The sequence below is a fragment of the Sceloporus occidentalis genome, unplaced genomic scaffold, assembly GCF_023333645.1.
Source record: "Sceloporus occidentalis isolate IW3139 unplaced genomic scaffold, rSceOcc1.0.p SCAF_68, whole genome shotgun sequence".
Taxonomy (NCBI): domain Eukaryota; kingdom Metazoa; phylum Chordata; class Lepidosauria; order Squamata; family Phrynosomatidae; genus Sceloporus; species Sceloporus occidentalis.
Window position 1 is genome coordinate 809165 of NW_028317048.1, and position 7745 is coordinate 816909.

Genomic DNA, 7745 nt, shown 5'->3' on the forward strand with positions numbered 1-7745 from the left:
GCTTATATATTGGAAGCAAAGAAGCATATAATTCTATTTAATATAGCTGGAACTGTTTGTTTAAATTATCTGAAGGATCCATACCACTGCAGTTTGCAATAGAAGCATGGCTATCTTTCAACAAATACTTTTCCTTCAGTCTTCTTCTATAAAAAGTTTAAACATCTTTTATTATCAAAAAACTATAACAATTTGTTCGTCTTACAGATAGAACTCAGCAAACTGACACTAAACACTTTTCTATCAAAGATGTCTGGCGCCAAGTATCCCTGCAGAATATAAACAGCTTGCACTAGAAAGATAAATAGTGTAAAGCATGTGACAATAAAATGCTCCATAAAGCATGTACGCATACATATTACGGTGTGGGTTATTGGCTCAGGGCACTCTCCTAAAAGTTTTTGTAGTGTTGATTCTACCACTCAATAGATTCTTGTTCTGTATCTTTTTTTTTGTTTAGAAAATGGATATAGCTATGTTAGCCTAAAAGAAGTTGATACCGAAACAATCTGAGAAAGAGACCTCTGAAGTCCTGAAAGGTTAAGCAACTTTTTTATTACAAAAGAATTGATCTACAAGGTCTTTTTATTCTGTACATTACTTCAGGCACTTATCTGCACATAAAGGACATCTAGGTGGGAAATACAAGCCTTTTTTCCTGGACACATTTAAATTTTACATGTTGCTGACCACAATTTAAAAAGCGCATCCCCGCATTAAGAGATTATAAATGTCATGAAGTTGTTTCCTTCTGTGAGCTGATACAGCCTACACACTGCAGGAGAACATTATATGTCGTGGTCAGTCACAGGTAAAACACAATGTCCTTGAAAAATGACCGCTATGTCCACTTTCCTTGCTATTGAATGCAGTTGGGGCTTGACCTGGCCCATTAAATACTGGCCCCACCCACACAGCACACTAGCTCCACCCTCCATGTAGCCACAAACCCAGATCTCCCTTCTGCCCTTGGAAGTTCCTCCATGAGAAAACTATTAGCATTGACCCTTCATAGTCAGTAACATAAAAGTGTAACTTTCTGCTTTAGTCAATAAATCCCGTAGCCTAATCCTATCATGATTCTTTTATTCTATATAAATATTATTATTGCTATCAGTTGGGTGAAACTTATTATGGATGAAAGCATGTATTTACAACCTAGTCATCAACAAGGATATAACTGTGAAAACATTTTAATGATAAAAAAACTCATACTTTAGGGTGTGACATAGAGCATAAGAAATGAGCTGATCAAATGGAACTATTAAAGTCGCAAATGGATATTACTACTTTAAACTGTCTTTTAGCAAAATATTTTCCATTCATATCAACATCCCATTGTAATCTCATGTGCTTTCACTCTGGGATGTAAATTGTTTAAATCTGGGAATTTATTCTGCAGAAAGGGAAAAAAGATACAGGCATGAATTATAGATAACATGCAGATATTTCTTATAGTTCACAACAGACCCCCCCCCCCGATTTATTTATGCATTGTACATGGACAATTCAGCTCTTCTTGCAGGAGAAAGTTAATTTGTGCAAATTGAGCTTTTATAGGCTGTTGGATGTTTGATGCCTTTGTATTGTATTGCTTCCAAAAGCCAGGAAGTGTAAATTTCAGCAGTCAACTGCACAACACAACCTCAAGTAATGAGAGTCATAACAAAGTTAGCCAACAATCTGCTATGTTGTAGACATTTCTTAGTTTCAAAATGTTGACAGGTCTATAAAACTAAATGGGTGTCAACAAATAATATATTGAAATCATTACAAGTGCTAATGTTGTAAAATGTTTAATGGGCCCTAATGTCGAACAAGATATATTACACTGGTAATAACCATTGTACAGAGTGTTGTATACATAAATACAGATCAGCATTGTGTTCAAATAAACTTAATTTCTCTGTAGACCTGATGGCTGCCATTGTGGTAAGTCATGTGGTATTTGAGTTACTTTCTTTGCTTAAACAACAAATTGTGGAATACGACTGAGCCATTCTATTGTTTGCCACAGTTATTAAGATAAGGAGTTAGGGCAGGGGAGGGCTATCACCTTCTGGTCAGGAGGAGGGGCAAGTTAACCCAAGAAACCCCTTGCCCCTATACTTCTTAATACACACACTAGCACACACTTACACACAAACTTACTCTAACTTACACAAATACTCACTCTTATATGCACACATATATACACAACATCACAGTCATCCTTACACACTCACACATACACTCCCTGTAATATGGCAACACACGCTCATTCTAACAAATGCATTTATAGATTTATTCCATCATATTCTGTGGCACTTTCCACACTCACAGTAAAACATACTTACATACATGCTCACTCTAATATACACACTCACAGTAAAATATCCACACGCTATCATTACACTATCAAACCCTCTACCTCGCACCTTGTATGAGCAGCCACAATTTTACTGAGAGGCCCTATCTCCATGAGTCCTTGTTTGAAGACTTTTGCACTAGCCCAAGGGGCCCTTGTCTCTCTGTCCCAAGGGACAGTCTGACCCTGAGTCAAGGTACCCTGAGTCAAGGTAGGCTAACAGAGCTAGAAATTGCTAATATGCAGCTGTATGAAAACATTATATTAAGCTAAAGCTAGAATAGTTTCAAAAAGTTTTTTAATCATATTATTAGCATACCTGGGAACTTCTCGGCTCTGGCGACCCAGAGCCTTCCCTTGTGGGACGCGGCCAGGACTGCACACTGACATTGGTGGGCCGTCCCCTGATGTTGGTGGGCAGTACCACTGATGTCGGTGGGCCGTTCCGCCGACATCGGGGGAGTTCCCACTGGCGTCAGGGGCGTTCCGGCTGATGGCAACGGGAAACACCCCCATTTAAAGGAAAAAATGGGCGGGGATCGGGCGTGTCAAGACCCCGCTCCAACGACCAGGAGGATTCGGGTCTTGAACCGGAGGAGCAGCGCTCACCCAGCAATCTCCGGGTCAAACACGGAGAGTTCCCAGGTATAATTATTAGTAATAAAAAATGGCAAGGCTTTCCCTACCCTGTTCATTTGTCTATATTTTCTATAGGAAAGTATGACCTTTTCCGTTTTCCTGTTTATTGTCTTTATCTTTCAGACATAGCTGCTGATGGGTGTCAAATGGCTGGTTCCTCCCACCTCCTGCCTCTTTTCTCCAGGTATGTATGGGTAGTTTGAGTTGATCTGGTACTATAGGCTATAGAAAAGCAATTTTCCTGATGCAGCAGTATGGAAAGGGAGAGAAAAAGGAGCACAGACTGTAGAAGATATTTTAACTTAAGAAGAGTGTAAAATGCTCACATGAAACCGAATAAAAATATCAGATATCAATCATATGTTCCTTATGATCCCCCATGGGTTCCCTTGACTCGGGGATAAAATTCAATGCCTGCGTTATGGCTCAGTCCGTATCGTCCTCTCGGTGTGAGTGCTCTCTCTCAAAGGCATGTGCTTCATATAAAAAGTGGTTTTGAGATTGCTATATCTTTCCTAGAACAGTTAACTCTTCCCTTGCCATGCTAATTACAAATTGGCAGAAAATCTTCTTTTTTACAAACAATAAAATATATTAACAATTTAGAGATCAAAAGAATGCTGCTTTTGCCTTGTTCCTGAATGCGATCAAAGTAATTCTATATCTCATTCGGTGATAATTTAGTACTAATAGATTCTATAAACTATTTTATTTCTGCAGTTCACTATTATCCATTAAAAACATTTACATTTATTTTAATGAAGGACACATTAGCTGGTATGAATGCACGTAGCGTGATGTAAATATATTCAGAAATATATAAGCAAAACTGATTGGTGACAGCACTACAATATTTAGATTGAAAATGTACTTTATTTGTGCTGCTAAATCTTATACCTCTCCAGTCTTTAGTAAACTGTTAACTTGTTTATGCTTTTCTCTAAAATAGATCGACAATATTTATTGTAACCTTTCTTGATATTATGTGAATTCTCCTCGGTTTGAAGCTCCTATTGGTGTTCCCTATGTACTGCTTTTTACGGGTCAAAACCTGACTCACTTTATACATCCTCCCTGTGGCCTGTAGTGAAAATTCCTTTTGTCCTCTCGCTGACATACTGACATGCTTAACATGCCCAACATTGATAGCTTTTTTTTGAAAAATATATATTCTCCCCCTGAAGAATACTGTGAACTAGCTTGTCCGTTTGTGTGGAAAATACAATAAACTATTGGATCAGTCTGTACTATGTTCCAAGCTTTTACTAAGCTATGCTTTAAGATTCTAAATTAATTAGACTTGAGCCCGGGCTAACTCTTCGTGGGGGGAAAAAATCTTCATATTTCACGAATATTCACCCGTTCCTGTGTTTGGTTTGGGCGTATATTTGTGTACATTTTTCATGTTCGTTTTTTTCTTTGTTTTTTGTAGAAGGGGTTAATACGGGGTTAACACGGTACACACTACGCAGCAGATTTGGTGCCAAGATTTTAAAGGTCTATATGAGCAACTCTATTGGTCACCGGCAGGGCCTCCTCTGGTGTCCCACACTGGCGACTAATAGAGTCGCTCGTACAGACTTTTAAAATCCTGGTGACGCAACTTCACTGGGGGAGACCACTGGTCTCCCCGCTCCAAGAGTTAAAAGTCTGTACGAACGACCAATAGAGTCGCTCGTACGGACCTTATACTCTTGGAGCAGGGAGATGTAGTTCAGCCTCAATATGTATAGTTCTATAAAGCTACAAATATTCCACGTCACCTTCTTCTTTAATATTATCTAACTGCAATTTATGCTAATGTAAAATTTGACATTGTTAATCTAAGGCTCTGCAGTTTTCACTTTGGGATTTATAATAACATGGTGCGTGGCATTGTTCTGAGGTTGTTCCCTCTGTAGACTCCTTGGGTTTTATATTTAAATATTTTATGTATAGTGATAGCATTACATCTGCTGGAATCTGACCAGCCTACTAAGCATTTTATTTTCAAAAATTATATAAAAAATATAACAGTGATCAGAATATACTACTGATGGTAAACTATACAGTAGCGTACCTAGCGGGGGGTCGGTCCGCACCAGGTGCCGCTCATCAGGGGGGTGCCAACTTGCCGGCACCCGGCACCCCTCCAGAGACGGACAGTAATGTCCGCCGCTGGAGGAGCAGGCTCGTAAGGGAGCGGTATCGGAGGTCTTTAACCCTTGAACCCGGCTTAAAATCACTCAAGGGAGCCGGAGGTCTGTTAAAGACCTCCGATATCGCTCCCTTGCGATCCGCGCGGCAACAGCTGCTGTGCGCCGGGATTTGTTGTCAGATCCCGGCGCACAACACTAAAGCCGCGCCCACTGAACCGGAAGAAGACAGAAGAACTGAAGAAGAGGATTGGTATATCTGTGGATTGGTATGTGTGGATTGGTATATGTGTGGATTGGTGTATGTGTGGAATGGTATGTGTGGATTGGTATGTGTGGATTAGTATATGTGTGGATTGCTATGTGTGGATTGGTATATGTGTGGATTGGTGTATGTGTGGAATGGTATGTGTGGATTGGTATGTGTGGATTAGTATATGTGTGGATTGGTATATGTCTGGATTGGTATATGTCTGGATTGGTGTATGTGTGGATTGGTATGTGTGTGGATTGGTATGTGTGTGGATTGGTATGTGTGTGGATTGGTATATGTGTGGATTACTATATGTGTGGATTGGTATGTGTGGATTGGTGTGTGTGTGGATTGGTATGTGTGTGGATTGGTATGTGTGTGGATTGGTATGTGTGGATTGGTGTGTGTGTGGATTGGTATGTGTGTGGATTGGTATGTGTGTGGATTGGTATATGTGTGGATTGGTATATGTGCGGATTGGTAAGTGTGTGAGAGTGATGGGTGTTATGCTGTACCTTTTCCAATGTATGTTTCATTATATAATTATGCTCTAGTACATCATAACTCCCATCACTCTATACTGTTCCATACAGTGGCAGAGCTGGGAGACAGAGGCCTTGCAACCCCACCGCAGGACTCCTGAAAGGTAAGTGAACTTCAAAGGGGGAGAGATAGTTAGGAGGGGGTAGATAGGGAGAAGGGAGTGAGATGGGGGGATAGGGGGTAGATAGGGAGAAGGGAGTGAGAAGGGGTAGGTAGGACAAAAGGGAGTGAGAAGGGGTAGATAGGGCAATCATACTCCTATCATGCCAAGTCTGCGAGTACATCCTGGAATCTGGGTATGCCTGGGCATGATAGGAATGTGATTGCTGTTAACAATCATATATATATATATTAATATTGTTATTTAATAGTTTTGTCCTATTTTGGTGTGTTAGTTTTTTTTTTTATGGTGTGGGGGGGTCATATTCGGTTTCGGCCAGGTAAATGCTGCATTTTCGGTTTCAGTCCAGAATTCGTTTCGGTGCATCCCTACTACTAATGAAGTGGTAGGCCTACACCACATCAATGTTTGGCTTAGTATATAGGAGTTATGCTGCACTATTGTCAATGTCTGGCTCAATGTATAGTGATAGGGATTACGCTGTACCACCGTCAATGTGTGCCTCAGTATATAGTGATAGGTGTTATGTTGTACCACCGTCATTGTCTGCCTCAGTATATAGTGGTAGGTGTTATGCTGTACAACCGTCAATGTCTGCCTCAGTATATAGCGATAGGTGTTATGCTGTACCACCGTCAATTTCTGCCTCAGTATATAGTGATAAGTGTTATGCTGTACCAATGTCAATGTCTGCCTCAGTATATTATGATAACAGTACGTGTTATGCTGTACCACCTTCAGTGTCTGCGCCGTTATATAACGGTAGAAGCTATGCAGTTTTAAAGTGTGTATGTGTGGGGGGGGTGCCACATACAGGATCCGCCCCAGGTGCCAAATACTCTAGGTACGCCCCTGAAACTATATACAGTAAGTAAAGCAATATTTACCCACAGAGGTCCATCTGTATACATATATATATATATATATATTTACTACAAAGTGTTCATAACAGTATTATGCACTTGAGCATATTAAAATAGGAAGGCAACACCTGTGTAAATCTGTTCACTTTATATGATCTCAAAAAATAATTCATGACCAACATTGCTTAATAACAAAAAAATAACAAAACTCAATAAAATTTAATTTGGAAAAAATAGGAAAGCATAAAATAATAAAACAAAAACAAACAAAACACTAGATGAGGAAGGAGGGAGAATTCTGCTTTTCTAACTCACGTCAAAAAGAAATGTTAACATGTGTTTGCATCTAGCACAATGCACTGGAGACCAGGTAAAATGGCCAAAGATGGATATTTTACTAGTAACCAGTCCTACAGTGCTTCTTAAAAGGTTTTTTATTATTATTATTAAGTTCAGTTTGTTAATAGGGCCATGTTCTCTCTTTTTTTGTAATTTGTAATGGATGGCTAATTAAAAAGGAAAACTGCCATACTGTTAAATGTTAAGGAATCAGATAAGGTATTTTTAATCAATGACCGGAATACCTATTGCTTTGGTCATTATAGTCATACAGTAGTTGATAATTGGGTTTAAAGGCCATAATCAGAGTGATACCCCAAATTACCGTATTTGTTCGATTATAAGACGAGGTTTTTTTCAGAGCAAATGCTCTGAAAAATACCCCTCGTCTTCTAATCGGGGTCGTCTTCTAATCAGACCTCAAATAGAGGTCTGATTATGAGACTAAGATCCAGATCCCCCGCACCGCTGCAGGGGACCTGGATCCTCCTGTCTCCCCCCCCCC